The sequence below is a fragment of the Stigmatopora nigra genome, chromosome 23, assembly GCF_051989575.1.
Source record: "Stigmatopora nigra isolate UIUO_SnigA chromosome 23, RoL_Snig_1.1, whole genome shotgun sequence".
NCBI classification, from domain to species: Eukaryota; Metazoa; Chordata; class Actinopteri; order Syngnathiformes; family Syngnathidae; genus Stigmatopora; species Stigmatopora nigra.
In genome coordinates this window covers 7,299,541-7,315,675 of record NC_135530.1, presented here as the reverse complement: position 1 = coordinate 7,315,675, position 16,135 = coordinate 7,299,541, and the positions used below count along the sequence as shown (strand labels likewise).

The following is a 16,135-nucleotide window of genomic DNA, read 5'->3' as shown; positions in this document are numbered from 1 at the left end:
CTGGGTCATGATGTTTGTTGATATGGTAATGACATCATTTTTAAGGCACACTTTTAAATATTAGGTGGACATTTTTAGAACTGTATTGTCAGGTTATCTGTATGCAACAAAATGGAACTGTTTAAGGATGGACTAGATTTTTTTTTTGTTTAGGACAGTACCACTAGCTTCATATGCCTTCAAAATTTTCCAAAAATAAGGTAAAGATGACGTATATGAGTCATTTTTATGTATTAATATTTTCAAGTGATTGCGTACAACGTGTCATTAAGCGACATTATTTATTCAAAATCATGTCAGGAGTGGGATTTGAACCCACGCCTCCATTGGGAGACCAGAATGCTCATACAGTTAGGATGAAAGGGGATCAAACCTTGAGTCTGGCGCCTTAGACCGCTCGGCCATCCTGACATAGTGAATGATAGAAATAATATCGCTTAATCACATGAAATGGCCGGTAAACGGACAGTTCGTCATGATTAATACGGCACAAAATGGACGCGGACTTCATATTTTCACATCATAAATGAGGTAAAACTCTGAATTTAGGTGTGCATGTGATATTGGTGGCTGCCTAAAAATCATGTCAGGAGTGGGATTTGAACCCACGCCTCCATTTGGAGACCAGAATACTCATACAGTTAGGATGAAAGGGAATCAGACCTTGAGTCTGGCGCCTTAGACCGCTCGGCCATCCTGACATGAGAATCAATGGACGCCATCATTTTGACATGTACATCTAAATTTGGATTTTGACCTAATTTGTGAAATAAAAATAGTAAATTCGCAGCCCGCGGGCCATTTTGTATCGATTTTTAATAATGCTGATATAAGTGGGCATTCTCAATAGCCATCTTGGATTGGATAACTCTATTCATCCCGTATTCGGGAAATTTAATTGTGACACTAGCAAGAAAAGGGGGAATGCAAATACGGGAGATTAAAAACCACATACGTAGTTACAAATCAGGTGGGCAAACTACGGTCCGCGGGCCACAGCCGGCCCGCCAGACCTTTTAATCCGGCCCACCAATATGGCGCCGTCACGCGGAAGCCAGTGGGAGTAGCTCTGTCCACTCTCATTTGTTTTTCATGTTTTACAGCTCCTCCATCTTTTTTTAAATTACATTTTAATATTTCTTTATACATTCATTTTTACTTTACTTTGTACTTTATTAGGAAGGTTGGAGGTTGGATGCAGTGGTCTGTTGGGGAAGTGGGAGCACGGAGAGGGACAGGAACAGGCTGAACAAGCTGATCAGGAGGGCCAGCTCTGTTCTGGGCTGTCCTTTGGACTCTGTGGAGGAAGTGGGAGAGCGGAGGATGCTGACCAGGATGAGGTCCATCATGGACAGCACCTCCCACCCCCTGCATGAGTCTGTGGAGTCCCTCCAAAGCTCTTTCAGCAATAGACTGCTACACCCTCATTGCAGGAAGGAGCGCTTCCGCAGATCCTTCCTCCCATCAGCCGTCAGGCTCTTTAACTCAAAAAAGGCTGTGGGTTAGGACCTCCCGAATTTCGGATACAGTGTAGATGTGCTTGTATATATATATGTATGTGTATGTATATATATATCTCACCAACACAGTTACCTATTTATATATTTATTCATGTATTTATTTATTAACTTACTATTAAGTACCCATTTGTGTATAATGCCTTTTCTATTCCTGCATCCTCACCCTCTTCCTATTGCAACAAAGAAATTTCCCGATTACGGGATGAATAAAGTTATCCAATCCAATCCAATCCAATCCAAATTACATTTTAATATTTCTTTATACATTCATTTTTACTTTACTTTGTACTTTATTAGGAATGTTGGAGTTATCAATATGATATACATGCTTGCGATAAAGAACGATTTGCTTATTTTGGATATTTAAGATTACATATATGAACGCTTTTCTTATTTTGGATATTAAACATTACATATAAGAACGCTTTTCTTATTAGGAATGTTAGGTTCATCATTATTATGAATGTGACATTAATACAAGGCATTTTAATACATCTCTTGCAAAAGAAGTGCTCGCTCCAAAGTGAACCAAAAACACATTTGGAGGTCACTTCTCCTTCACACCTGGATTTCTCGAGACTATGGTTCACAGCAAGAGAACGGTAATTTGTTTTGGGAAGCATCGAACTTTGAAGACGGTTAACAACAAGCTCTTGGGAACTGTGGATTTGTTTTGGGAAACATGGCTTCTTAAGACGGTCTGCATAAATTTTCTCTCAGGAAGTTTCGACAGACCTACAATACTTTTGAGAACTGTGACTAATTGTTTTGTGACTCTGAATAATGTTTAGACTTCTGTTATGCATGTTGTTTAAATCTTATGAATATATTAGCAAAAGGGACCGGAGGCGCATGTTGATCGATTCTCTCTTGCAAGAATAAAGGATATGATCTCAGATGCCTCCGTTATTGAAAGGTGAACTTGGGAATACTTATTGGTGCACCTATCAATAAGAAAATTGTAATTCATTAAAAAGTATCAAGTTCTTATCAAGATCATTTTTCCCTTTTTCAATTTGAATAATTTGACATTTTACATTTACAAAACAGGCACATTAATTTCCTTATGATATTGACCCTAATAATGTGCTTTTGATTCATTCAGTATCTCAGAAATACCACTTGTGAAAATGTTTCTTAAGATTTTCTCTTCAAAGTAACACATTTGTACTGCCTATTAAAACCATGAATACGGAAGTGAAAATTGTAAATTGGGGCGGCTTATACGCGAGAAATTGTAAAATTCCCAAATTTCAAGGCCATTTTCATGGAGCGGCTTATAAACTCTGGCGGATTATGTGCCAGTAAATACGGTACGCACATGTGTTGGGTCTGAAGTTACAGATCCCCATACTTACCAATCGTGCACAAAGGGAAAAACAAGGCATGAGACTGTGTTATATTTTAAAGCAACCGCGCGGCTGGGAAAGGTCGGAGGCGCGAGTCCATGTCCATTATGGACTCGCGCTCGGCTCTGCGGACCTTCTCTCCCTTCCATGTCCCAAGTTGCGCTTTTATTAAGTTTCAGCATTGATGTCATGATAAAGGTACAACAGTCACTGAGACATGTTAAAGACATCATTATGATTATTGGCAGGTTGTTCTTTGTCGTAGGGAATTTGGATGTCACGAATCCTTGCATATAATCTTTCAATCCGTATCACGGTTAAATGTCATAGGGACCTTCAATCAATATTACAATCATCAGTGTCACCACCATCATAAGTGTCGCTGAGTGTCACTGTTTGGCTGCAGATTTGTCATAGAGCCAATAGGAAATATGTATGTCCTTTGAAATGCACTTGTTATTGTTTTACGCAACTTCACAACATGCCACCTTGGCTCAAATATAAGACAATGTCATTTTGCATTGAAATAAGACTGAAAAAGTCTCGGTCGGCTTACATTTGGGGTGTAGACATGATGCCCATTCACAAGGCTAGATGGCAGCAGATACCCTTATGGTTAATTGAATTGAATGCCTCAAGTGCTTACTCCAAACAACAAATAAACTGGACTTGGTGTCCAAAGTAGGTCACAGAAAGCTACCCAAATAAACCATGACACCGCAACATTAACATACCAGTCGATGACATCCTGAAAAAGTTTTTCCTTCAGAGACTTGATGCTTTCTTCAGCTTTGGAGTCAGAATCCGATGCGAACTGGAAGGTTTTCTTGCCCATATTATGATTCCTACAGTTCCAGTCAAGAAAAGTTCAAGATTGTTTCATAACCATTTTCAAATCCAATTTATGATTTCATTCTCCCCCCACAAGATGCTCCATGCAATAAGCGCTTGACTACACACCACCGCATCTCACCTCATCTTCTTCCGATCATCGTCTCTCTCCCCCAGCCAGTTAATCCAGCCCGAAGATCACAGTGCGTTCCGGGCCCAGCCGGGAGACATATTGTCCCTAGAATGGCCAGGGTCGAGGCCACGGCGTCGACCCTGGGAGGCATCCGGGAGAAATCCTAATGCAATGCCCGTGCCGGCTCACCGTGCTCCTCAGGATGCGGAGGAGCAGTGGCTATAGGCCCAGCCCCTCCCCTATGACCGAGCATCTTAAAAGGCCTCAACGGGACTGCTTCAGCATGACGGCATCCCCTACAGATAGTTTGCCGCCAGCAACTATTACGACATTTCATGGATGTTCATCTTCTTTTGACGTGCTGAATGATAATTGACTTCCTTCTTCAACATATCTGGCAACATTTTATTGAAGCTATCCTTCTGATAATCTATATTCACGTAGTTGTAGAAGTAATAAGGCAAAAGAATAACAAGGGGCAATAAAGGAGACTCCTTCAACGATTGGTTGTTCGCAGAAGAACCCCCTTCTCCATAGTATTCCATCTTATCGGATCTCACTTTTCCCATAATAAGAGATGGAATGTTTGGTCTGGTTATATGAAAACAAAATTTAAAAATGGAGAGATTAGATTAATACCTATTATGAAAATGAACCGCCCATAACTATGTTTGTTATTACATTTTATTTTTATCTGACAATCATTCATATGTGAACCAGGTGTTTGATTTAGGTGATTATCCCTGATCTCCAGATTCCATTTTATATTATTTAGTGATTCCAAATGTCATTGAAAGAAGAGAAGGATTGAAGAGCTTTCAAATAACGTGTATCTATATGTAGGTTCTTAGCTATCTTTTGGTTTGTTGACTGAATGTCCGTAGAATTTGCGTTTTTTACATAACTAATTCAGTTACCAAAGCAGAGGGGCCCAATCTGGAGGCTAACAAGGCCACAAATAAATATAATAAAAAGACAAAGGGAGATGGAATGGATGATCTGTTCTTGGTGATGATTTATATGATTGGTGATGATTTCTATAGTGATGACCAAGCTATGTTTACACCTTTTTGATTTCAACTCATCTCCTTGGAACAGGACATGACTTGAGTTACACCAACTTGTTCATCTGCATTTAGTCTTGAAAGTGGACGTGCCTTGAGGACAGGGCCCTCTCTGCAACCCGGAAGCTAATGAAGGGTGGAAGTAGAGGCAGCCCAGACTGGTCTGTGTTGTTCAAATGATATGTCTGTGTCCTGTTTGTGCCGAAAGACATTTAGCCTACTGACATCTGGCCAACAGTCCTTCGGCCAGATGGTCTTTCGGTCTGTTGGCTATTTGTTCGACCGACTATCTGGGTTACTTTACAGTGGCAGCCATCTCGAAATTTACTGCTACCCACTGGACATATTTCTAAATACACGTACGTAGTGCAATGTGCTGGCCTGAATTTTTATTCAATATTCTTATATAATGTACACATATACATGCTCTTGCTAATTGAAAAAAAACACTGTAAGACTTACTAAAAGACAGACTGGGGGGCTTAGAGAACAATACCTGAAAATGCCATGGAACACACAGTATAGAGCAGGGGTGGCCAACCCGCGGCTCGGGAGCCGCATGCGGCTCTTTGGCCGGTTTCATGCGGCTCTTACGTCCATATCAAAGTTTGTATTTGTGTTTTTTTTTTATTTGCGTGACTCCATGCTGACATCGCCCAGAAATTTCCAAAAGTGACTGAACTTCACAAGCACAAGTTGGCCACTTTGAAAAGTCAGGCAGAAAACAGACACATATTTTGCAAAAATTTACGAAGCACTCAGAGACGGTAACGCTTGCATCGTATCAACTGGCTTGGAACATTGCACGGGCCAAAAAGCCATACAATGAAGGGGAGTTCATTAAAAAATGCCTCGGTGACGTTGTTGAAATCTTGTCTCCTGAAAACGACAAACTAAAACGAATGGTATCAGACGTCCAACTGTCCCGCCACACTGTTGACACAGAATATCAGATATTAACACGTCTATTGAATCACAGTTGCACTCTGACCTACAAGCATGTGAGTATTTTAGTGTCGCATTGGATGAGAGTTGTGACATACAAGACAAGCCTCAGTTAGCAATATTTGCACGGTCTGTGTCAAACGATTGTTTGATCAAAGAAGAACTCCTTGATATTGTGCCATTAAAAGAAAGAACACGTGGCATAGACGTGAAAGAAACAATGATGGCTGCATTTGCGAAAGCAAATCTGCCAATAGCAAAACTAACTGCAATAGCCACGGATGGAGCGCCAGCCATGATCGGATCTGTTAACGGGCTGGTGGGGCTGTGCCAAGCTGACCAAACATTTCCCGGGTTTTGGAATTTCCACTGCATCATCCACAGGGAGCAACTCGTGTCTAAATCATTGAATTTAGACAACGTCATGAAGCCTGTGATGGAAATTGTCAACTACATCCGCACACATGCGCTTAACCACCGGCAATTCAAGAATCTCATCGCTGCACTGGACCAAGGGCTTCCAGGTGACTTGCCGCTGCACTGCACTGTGAGGTGGCTATCAAAAGGCCAGGTACTCTCTCGCTTCTTTTGTCAGGAGTGGCTGGATTGCCTTTCCTGGCATGACGTCACGATAACTATCAGCTGTCACTAATTACGTGATTAGATTATTTTTGGTATTTAAGCATTATGATTTTCTGTGGACGCCGTCGGATCGTTCTGGTTTAGTTCTGGTTTCGTTTCCTGTTAATCCTCGTAGTCATTGCTGTTTCCATTGACGCCACGCCGCATGTACTTTCGTTTGTAATGAGTGGTCAAGCCAAGTTATTGAAGTTATGTTACCCCGTTTATTAAATCAACCTACAAGAGCTACAGATCTGCCTCACCTTTCCATTTACTTCGGCGACTCTGCATCTGGGTTCAACTTCTCCACCGATCCAGTCGCAATACGCGGCGAGATCGTAACATCTTTGAGCTTTTGGATGCTGTGAAACTGTTCATGGAAGAGAAGGACAAGGACTATCCCGAGCTCTCGGACCTTGAGTGGATTATGGATCTGACCTTTTTGGTTGACATGCTGTGTCACTTGGACAGACTGAACCTGACCTTGCAGGGTAAGTTAAAAATGCTGCCTGACCTGGTTCAAAGTGTGTTTGCGTTTGTAAATAAACTGAAGCTGTTCACGGCGCATATTCAAAAGGGAGATTTAACACATTTCCCCACTCTGCTAAAAGCCACTAGCGCCGCCTTGAATAAGCAAAGAGCCAGATATGCAACACTGGTTGAAAACCTGCACGAAAGCTTTGTGGCCCGGTTCCGTGATCTACAACTGAAAAGGCCACAGATTACGTTTCTCGTCGACCCATTTAATGCTGAGACGGACTGTCTGAAAGCTCCGCTGGTCACAGATGAGGCTGCGGCTGAGTTGGAGATGATCGATCTTTGTGAGGAGGATCAACTGAAACCTGCCTTAAGAGAAGGGACCATTGAGTTCTGGAAAAGTGTGCCAATGGAAAAATACCCCAATGTTAAACGGGCTGCGCTTAAGATACTGTCAATGTTTGGGTCAACATACGTCTGCGAGTCTGTATTTTCTACCCTAAAACACGTGAAATCAAAGCATCGATCTGTTCTGACTGACACCCATGTGAAAGAATTGCTTCGAGTGGAAACAACGGAATACAAGCCAGATTTGAAGAGGATTGTTCAAGGCAAGGAATGCCAGAAGTCCCACTAAATAACATGCACAGTAAAAGAAAAACGCTATTGTAAATTATTATATTTTTGTTTGTGGACTTGGTTGAACTGAGAGTTTGTCTGTGTGAGACAGTGCACACAATGTTCATTGTTGATAATGACTGGCCAGTGCTGTTAGTACTGTAGGAGTCAATTTATGTCATTACTATGCTGGTGTGTGACAATAAATCTGGCTGAGCAAAGGTATGTGTGTGATGTGGCTCTTTGCGGTAACACAGTAAAAAATGTGGCTCTTGGTCTCTGACTGGTTGGCCACCCCTGCTCCAGGAGCACCGGCGAATTGGCACTCTCGACGTCGCCAGCCCCTTCCTCCAGGGACTCCGGCGAATTGCCTCTCTCGACGTCACCGGCTTCTTCCTCCAGGGGCACCGGCGAATTGGCACTCTCGACGTCGCCAGCCCCTTCCTCCAGGGACTCCGGCGAATTGCCTCTCTCGACGTCGCCAGTCCCTTCTTCCAGGGACTCCGGCGAATTACCACTCTTGACCTCGCCGGCCCCATCCTCCAGGGGCAACGGCAAATTGGCACTCTCGACGTCGCCAGCCCCTTCATCCAGGGACTCCGGCGAATTGCCACTCTCGACGTCACCGGCTTCCTCCTCCAGGGGCACCAGCGAATTACCACTCTTGGCGTCACCGGCCCCATCCTCCAGGGGCAACGGCAAATTGGCACTCTCGACGTCGCCAGCCCCTTCATCCAGGGACTCCGGCGAATTGCCACTCTCGACGTCACCGGCTTCTTCCTCCAGGGGCACCGGCGAATTGGCACTCTCGACATCGCCAGCCCCTTCCTCCAGGGTCTCCGGCGAATTGCCTCTCTCGACGTCACCGGCTTCTTCCTCCAGGGGCACCGGCGAATTGGCACTCTCGACGTCGCCAGCCCCTTCCTCCAGGGACTCCGGCGAATTGCCTCTCTCGATGTCGCCAGTCCCATCTTCCAGGGACTCCGGCGAAATACCACTCTCGACGTCGCCGGCCCCGTCTTCATCGAGCGCCGGAGCATCGTCGCCACTTCTGGGCGGGCAGGCGCTGGACGGGCAGGCGCTTGGGAGAGCGGTGCTTGGGAGAGCGGTGCTTGGGAGAGCGGTGCTTGGGAGAGCGGTGCTAGGGAGAGCGGTGCTAGGGAGAGCGGTGCTTGGGAGAGCGGTGCTTGGGAGAGCGGTGCTAGAATGGCCGTCCGTCACCAGAAACCTGATCCGTGGCTTCGGTACGGGTGCGACCGGCGACCCCAAAGGCAACGGGAGTAATTTGCGTGGCCTTGGCACAGGAGCTTGGGGCACTTGAAACGGCGCGCTGGGCCGAGTAACTTCGGCCACTTGGACAGGCGTGGTCGGCCGAGTGACTTCGGGCACTTGGAACGGGGAGGGCTGCATAGTCCTTAGGAGCTGCTGGTACAGCGGGGTCGGCCGAGTAACTTCGGGCACTTGGAAAAGCGTGGTCGTGGTCGGAAAAGGAGCTTGGAGGGACGTGGTCGGAAAAGGAGCTTGGAGGGACGTGGTCGGAAAAGGAGCTTGGAGGGACGTGGTCGGAAAAGGAGCTTGGAGGGACGTGGTCGGAAAAGGAGCTTGGAAAGACGTGGGCGGGCGCGTAACTTGGACAGTGGTTAGTGTGTCCAGGCATTGCATTCGCTTCGCTCTACGGCGTGGCGCTCGGCGCCTCCTCTGGGAGGATTGCACAGCACCCCCGCCATCACGTCGTGCCCCATAATTGGTGGCTAGCCCACTCTGTAATTGCTGGTCGGGATATTTGTAATAGGAATTATCGGGGAAACAATCGGGATAATCCTCCTCCAGTGGAAGGTCTCGGGGTCCGAATTGGTCAAAGAATTCATCATCGGATTCCGAAACGCCAGCGAAAAAATCAATTTCCTCAACGATGTCCTCCTCACCAGAATCTTCAGGCTCCCTCCATGGTGAATCAATACCTCTGGGCATAGGCATAAGATAACTTGGGCGGCCTCTGGTGGTTGTACGCACCTGGGCCTCAAGCTGAAACGGTAAAGGCTTCCCAGGGCGACGTGCATAGCAGTGGTGGGGCGTATGAGTACGCTGCGGCTCTAACTTTTCTACCAGCTGTGGCTCATCTCTAGAAATGATGTGCCTGAGAGCCCCGCACCACGGTGTGTCCATTACAAAGTTCCTAAACGATTCTGAGGGGTTTCTTATACATTCCAAGCAGTCCGGTGTCTTCGAGGTGGATGGTTTGCGTCGCCGAGTGCGTCGGCGCGAGCGTGGGTGGCGCTCCGCTGGGTCCATAATGGTTGGATCGTGCTGTTACGATCGCCGCCGCGTAGTGCGAGGCGATCGGAGGGGAAGTTGAACCCAGATGCAGAGTCGCCGAAGGAATGGAAAGGTGAGGCAGATCTGTAGCTCTTGTAGGTTGATTTAATAAACGGGGTAACATAACTTAAACAACTTGGCTTGTCCACTCATTACAAACGAAAGTACATGCGGCGTGGCGTCAAATGGAAACAGCAATTACTACCAGGATTAACAGGAAACGAAACCAGAACTTAACCAGTACTACACCAGACGATCCAACGGCGTCCACAGAAAATCACAATGCTTAAATACCAAAAATAATCTAATCAAGTAATTAGTCACAGCTGATAATTATCGTGACGTCATGTCAGGAGAGGCAATCCAGCGACTCCTGACACCAACCTCCTGGATTAAAGTATTTTGAACAATCAAAATATTCTGAAATAGTATTAATATTATTTTATCCTCCAAAAGCTAGTTTCCTTTAACTAAGAGCCCTTTGAAATCCACAATTGCTCAAAAATGACTATTTTGGTCTATTTCCCAAATCCAAAGCTTTTTACCAAATCAACCTTTTACTGAACAGATTTTCTATCCTCTTAATACATTTCATTTTAAAACCCAAAATATCAATGCGAAAGCATTCGCATAACCTTGCATTTCTTGCAGACCATGTATTGTTCTTATTCTGAAAAGTCCAAACAGAAAACGCAATTAGCCGTTAACTATGACCTCCACTCTTGCTGCGAAAACAGCATTGTTATCTTATGTTTACAAACCAGCTTTTTCCCTGTGCCCAAATACAACGCTTTTTAGAGAAGACAACCATTAAAACGTCAAATTAACCCCTCTTCCGATATTCAACTACATCACAATATTTTTCCAAGACCTCATATATCCAGAATATGTATGCTGCAAGCACAACAATATGGCAAAAACCCATTTTCTGCCCTCAAGTTTGCTTCAGCACCCCCAAGGCCAATTATTATTATTATAATGTCTTCACGGAAAGGATCACAAAATTTTAGTCGTTTACACGGTCCGAACGCTCCCGAAAGCCCAACACAGTTAAATCGTCTGCCCCGCGGCCCACATGTTTCACTCCCAGCTAATCAGCAGCCGCTGCACCAGAAACGCTTCCCCCGCAGTCGACACATTTTTTTTTGCAAGTCTAGAGCATAATAAAAACACAGGTGACATTCCCTGCTAAACATTTACATGATCATTTTGTATATATTCTTTTGTCTTTTTAAACACCATCTTCCCGTTAGCGGACGGGATCAAAAACCAAGCTGCAATAAGCCATCACATTGCTGTAAATTGACAGTACATATAGGTTATATTAACAAAGCACCACCAGCACTTGGAAATAACCATTCTAATTGTTGTTATACAAGCCCAAGCATCACAAAAACCCCAATTTAATTGTAATCACAAAAATGTCATACCTGGATTAACCAAATCAAATACCAGTGTCCCCATTAATTTTCTAGCTCCCTTATTTTTGTTAAACTTCCTCCGCGCCCGTCACCTATCTCGGTAAATATTTTCCCCGTCAGCCGAGGAGGCCCCGCTATTTTTTCCTTACCAAACAGTACTTTCCCGCCGCCACGGTCTTAAATATATCCCCGTTATCCGAGGGAGCCCCCACTATTTTCCCAAAATAGTATTTTTTAACTTCTCCCCGGCCTTATTTCGCCATTAGTGTCTGTGGAACAAGCTGTTACACTTTTATCCACTCACATATTATTTATATATGTATATTACCTCCATTAGTGTCTGTGGAACAAGCTGTTACACTTTTATCCACTCACATATTATTTATATATGTATATTACCTCCATTAGTGTATATATTATCCTGCATTTTATGCATTTTTAGCTGGCCAGCAAACCCATATTTATTTATCCATAAATATAGCTGTGTAATATTTTTAAAGCGCTTTGTCTTACCAATTTTTTCCAATCCTTACAAGTTAGACGTATTTTTTGGATCGTCATCCAAACCCGCCTTACAACACGTGTTTCCCATATTTTACTTTTTTGTAGTGAGTTCGTGTGCCTCACACAGTTAACTTTATTATATCTATTTTTATTATTATCACTCTATTTTTATTATTATCACTCCTTCGACTGTATTTCCTAGGCTTATCTTAATTTTACTGCAGAAACCACACAAACACCATACAACATTTACAACATATTCGTGCCTACCCTTTAGACACAGGACACTTCCCAGCCCCACCATTGTACCTCCAGTACAATACATTCGTGCCTACCCCTGAGACACAGGACACTTTCCAGCAAAGTGCCCCACCGTACCTGCCATTGACTAGTATAAACACAGGGTTTTGTCGCCGTCACCCAGGACGCGAAACCAGCCCACAATGGACCTCACATACAATGTCCCTTTAACGCATTTGGAAACACCGTCACAACATGCAGACATTAATGCGGACTTACCCGAGATCCATCAGATGTCTCCCTCTAGCAGGAAAAGTCTTCAACCGCCGAGAATCCAGGCGCCCCCGTCGAAAAACTCCGGCCCACCAAGGGTTTTGAAGACGCCGTGCGCACGGTCACTTACCAGATGTCGAACAGCAGCGCCTGGGTTCTCGCTCCGGTATATTGACCTCCATGGCTCAGAAGGACCAAAATGTCAGGTTCATTAATAATTACCTTCGTCCGTAATTATCAATAACTGCAGGAAGACATCTTATTCAATTATTGACATTTAATTAAATAGAAATGGATACAACAGATAAAAGCCTCCGGAGGGGAGCATTACAGCAAGTGTCACCTTACAACTTCCGAACATCTCCTCGAATAGACGTTTTCGTCCCATTCTTATGGTCACAAGTTACAGAGTTGTTGATCATTCCATCACGTATGAGTAAAAACAACATCTGGGACTACAATAACAATCAAAGTATTTTACTAATAACAAAAACAGGGACTAGACCTAACAACATGTAGATTAGAGTAATTATACAACCTCCTTGACCTAAGAATCATATAATATAATCAGAATCATATAATCGTTACATACAGAAAAACCCGAAGTGTACGGTTACATAACGATAACAATATTCTTGTTATTGTCCGAATAGCCCTGTCCTCGTCACCAAGGGCCCACCAAATCTCAAGGACCCAGATTGGGTGGATTGTTTGTATAACCATCCTGGAACAGGCTGTCCAGGTTAAAGATGACTTGGTGTGACCTCAACACTTTTGAAAAACAGAAAGAGAATGATTTAACAATGTAATGAATTAATACAGAGAAAAGAAAGAGAATGATTTAATAAAGAAATGAATTAATATAACTATTATAATAGTAAAACAGAACAAACCCAACAAAGAAATGAATTAATATAACTATTATAATAGTAAAACAGAACAAACCCAACACTCGTTTGTCAAGGTAACACTGTATAACACTATAAGGCTGTTTTATATAAATGAGTATGCGTGCTTCTTCTGTGTCTAATTTTTGCTTGCTCTGCGGCATGCTTCATCGGAAGTGCAGCAAGCGGATGGCTGGTGTGTTGCGCAACCAGTATTGCACACTCAGAGGTCAGGCCAGGGTCACAGTCCCAAGCGCAAAAGGGTCAGCTGTGTTTTCCCTACTCACCGATGACGGCGCCTACACGAGCGCAGCAGCATCTCTCATCCCCGAGACTGCAAAACTGTCCGCTGTCCTTTTTTTGGTACTGACAGAAACATCTCAACAGGTATGCTGTTAGGGATTGATTGGCTTTGTGGTATATTTTCCCTCCCCGTGTGACCTGTCTTTGTTTCTCCAGATATGGGCCAAACATTGCCACTAGAAAAATCCTCTGACCCAGAGTCGCCTTTTTCGGTCTCTCTCGGATAGGGAATGATAGAATCCAGCAAGGTATGGACATACATTGCATCTATCAACGCTGATGTTTCCATGGAGATGTGGTAAATGTGTTCCAGAGAACAGGCATAGTTGAAATGGCACATAGGTGCCATTACAGTACAACAACTTTTTTTAGTGACGCTAAATCTTGAATCTATTTTTGTGACAACTTCTTGAATTGAATGCTTTTATTGTCATTATACAAGTATAGTGAGATTTAAAGCTTCCACCACTTAGTCTACAAATAACATAACAGCAGACAGACAAATGAATTATCAATAAATATGTAGTCCAAGTGTGGTCAGCAGATCAAGTACAATTATCAATGATCAACCTCCAAGGCAGTCTCTTTTAGCACGACATCAATTGTCGCCGCGGGAACGAGAACCATCAACTGTGTTGCATATTTTGGGATGTAGTTACCTTTACCGTTCAACTGATAGCCGGCCGCTTTCCTGGTTGATGTGTCATATTTTACTTCTAGCGACCAATGTGTCTGCCAGAGCACTCGACAATGGCGACAAAGACGACTTCAGCTGGTCTCTCCACTTCCTCACTCAACCTTTGAATCAACATAGCTTGTGATACAAGCGGGGAAATTCACTTTATATTTGTGTATTTATAAACTTCACTGCACCATGTGCATTTGGACATTTAAAAAAGTATCTTGCCGGCTGGACTTTACTATTGATGTTTGTGTTGGTCTGCGCTACTGTTGCATTAATTCTGTAATACTATTAAATGTGTGCATTTAATCATTTTTGTATGGAAAATTCTTCAATTTGTCTGAAGAGAACTCGGGATCGTAACAAGTCACCGAGTCTTCCTTCCAAGGACTGTTTACTGGACTTCAAGCAATGCAGACCTGGACGGAGGCTTAAAAAAATGCTAATGCAGCATGATCGCTATCCAAGCAACCTTCTTGATTACTCGCATATTTTCGTAAATTGTGACGCTCTTTTTGCTTCTTTGTGAAATTGTTTTGTCGAATGAAGGCTTGTTTGTTTAAATTCCAATGGACTTTGTTTTGAGTTGTCCTTAATTGTTATTATTGTATACCTGATATGCTACGTTTATTGCAGGTGTATTTTTTTTTTTTTTTTGCTTTTGAATTCATAACCTTGTAATTGTTTTGATTTATGGCCTCAAAGGGGCAGGAGAAATGCCCGCACGGTAAAATTGCTCGTGATGGAGACGATGTCGGAATGTATTCTCACTTGCAAGTAGATCATCAGAGATGTAAATGTAATTAAATGTCAATCATTGAATCAGATGTGTGCCTGTATTGATTTATTTTTATATTAAAGTGTAATTATTGATGAACCTAACAGTTACCCATGTTGAGTTGATTGCTCTGAATAACCTGATATAAGTGTTGTTATTTTTGCTCTGAAAGATTTTGGCGGGCAAGTGACAAAAACACAGACCTAGACTTTAGTGAAGCTTCAATGGGGGATTCTCTGGTATATTCTCAAGGGAAAAGACAACTTCTCGTAGATCTGACTCCAGTTTAAAGCTCTCTCGCTCTCTCTCACTGCCCAAAGTTCATTTGAATATTATTAATAGCCTTTTAATTAACTTGATTTTGTAGTTAGGCCATGAGATCTTTCAGGTTTCTTGGACAGCCAAGAAGAAGCAATTGTGGGTCTCAAGATAAGTGTGGAATGTACAATGAATAAAAAAATGAAAATGAAAATGAAAAAATGAAAAAATGAAAATGATAATCAGACATAGGCATTGTCGTCATTCATTGACTGACAAAAAAAGCCTAGTAGTCATCATATCCTCAGCAGCGTAAGACGAAATTCAAATACATTCGAGACTTGGATGATCATACAAACATAAGTTTAAGTATAAGTAATGACATATCTCATTTTCTGCACCAACCAAAGCGAAATTTAAAGTAAGGTTCAATGTGATTCGCCCAACTCCCCCCGTCAGATGATCTTTGTAAGTTGAACTTCCTTCATCAATGAATGGTCCCTTCAACATCTCTTATTTCACTTTTGTAAATCAAGGTTTTAGAAAAGTAAATAATTTTTAAGTAGAGAGGTACTGGTTTTGTACGTTTAGTCACCCGATATGCTTATCCACATTTAACAAAAAAAAGGGTAGCCCTCCTTTTTTTGATTTTTTTTTTTGATGGAATAAAATTTCTTTTCGGGCACTGAGTGACGTTCTGGCCCCGCCCATTTTGGTCATTTCGGGTACACTTATTCGAACCGTGTTTATCATTTTGAAAAAATGGAAAGACGCGCACTACACCAGGAAATGTTTGAATTGCTCAATGCAAATGCACAGGTGCGTATTGTTATGTGTTTTAATTCAACACTTGAATCTCATCTATAACGCCGCCATGGTTTTTTTCTTGCACTGGCTTGGGACTTTTGTTAAGAT

The 16,135-nt window shown here is 43.0% G+C and overlaps 2 long non-coding RNA genes and 2 other non-coding genes across 4 annotated transcripts in view; 2 read left to right on the top strand and 2 right to left on the bottom strand.

The window, feature by feature from the left end:
• LOC144181124 (uncharacterized) overlaps positions 1 to 16,135 on the top strand; it is an 87,462-nt gene that overhangs the window by 59,800 nt on the left and 11,527 nt on the right. The gene's annotated exons all lie outside the window — the stretch shown is intronic.
• trnal-caa (transfer RNA leucine (anticodon CAA)) lies at positions 295 to 411 on the bottom strand. Its single transcript has 2 exons — positions 374 to 411; positions 295 to 340 (listed from the first exon to the last, which is right to left on the bottom strand). It is a non-coding gene; the product is annotated as a tRNA-Leu (tRNA).
• Positions 585 to 701, bottom strand: trnal-caa (transfer RNA leucine (anticodon CAA)). Its single transcript has 2 exons — positions 664 to 701; positions 585 to 630 (listed from the first exon to the last, which is right to left on the bottom strand). It is a non-coding gene; the product is annotated as a tRNA-Leu (tRNA).
• LOC144181127 (uncharacterized) lies at positions 13,270 to 15,009 on the top strand. The gene is made up of 3 exons (XR_013324619.1): positions 13,270 to 13,586; positions 13,659 to 13,750; positions 14,223 to 15,009. It is a non-coding gene; the product is annotated as an uncharacterized LOC144181127 (long non-coding RNA).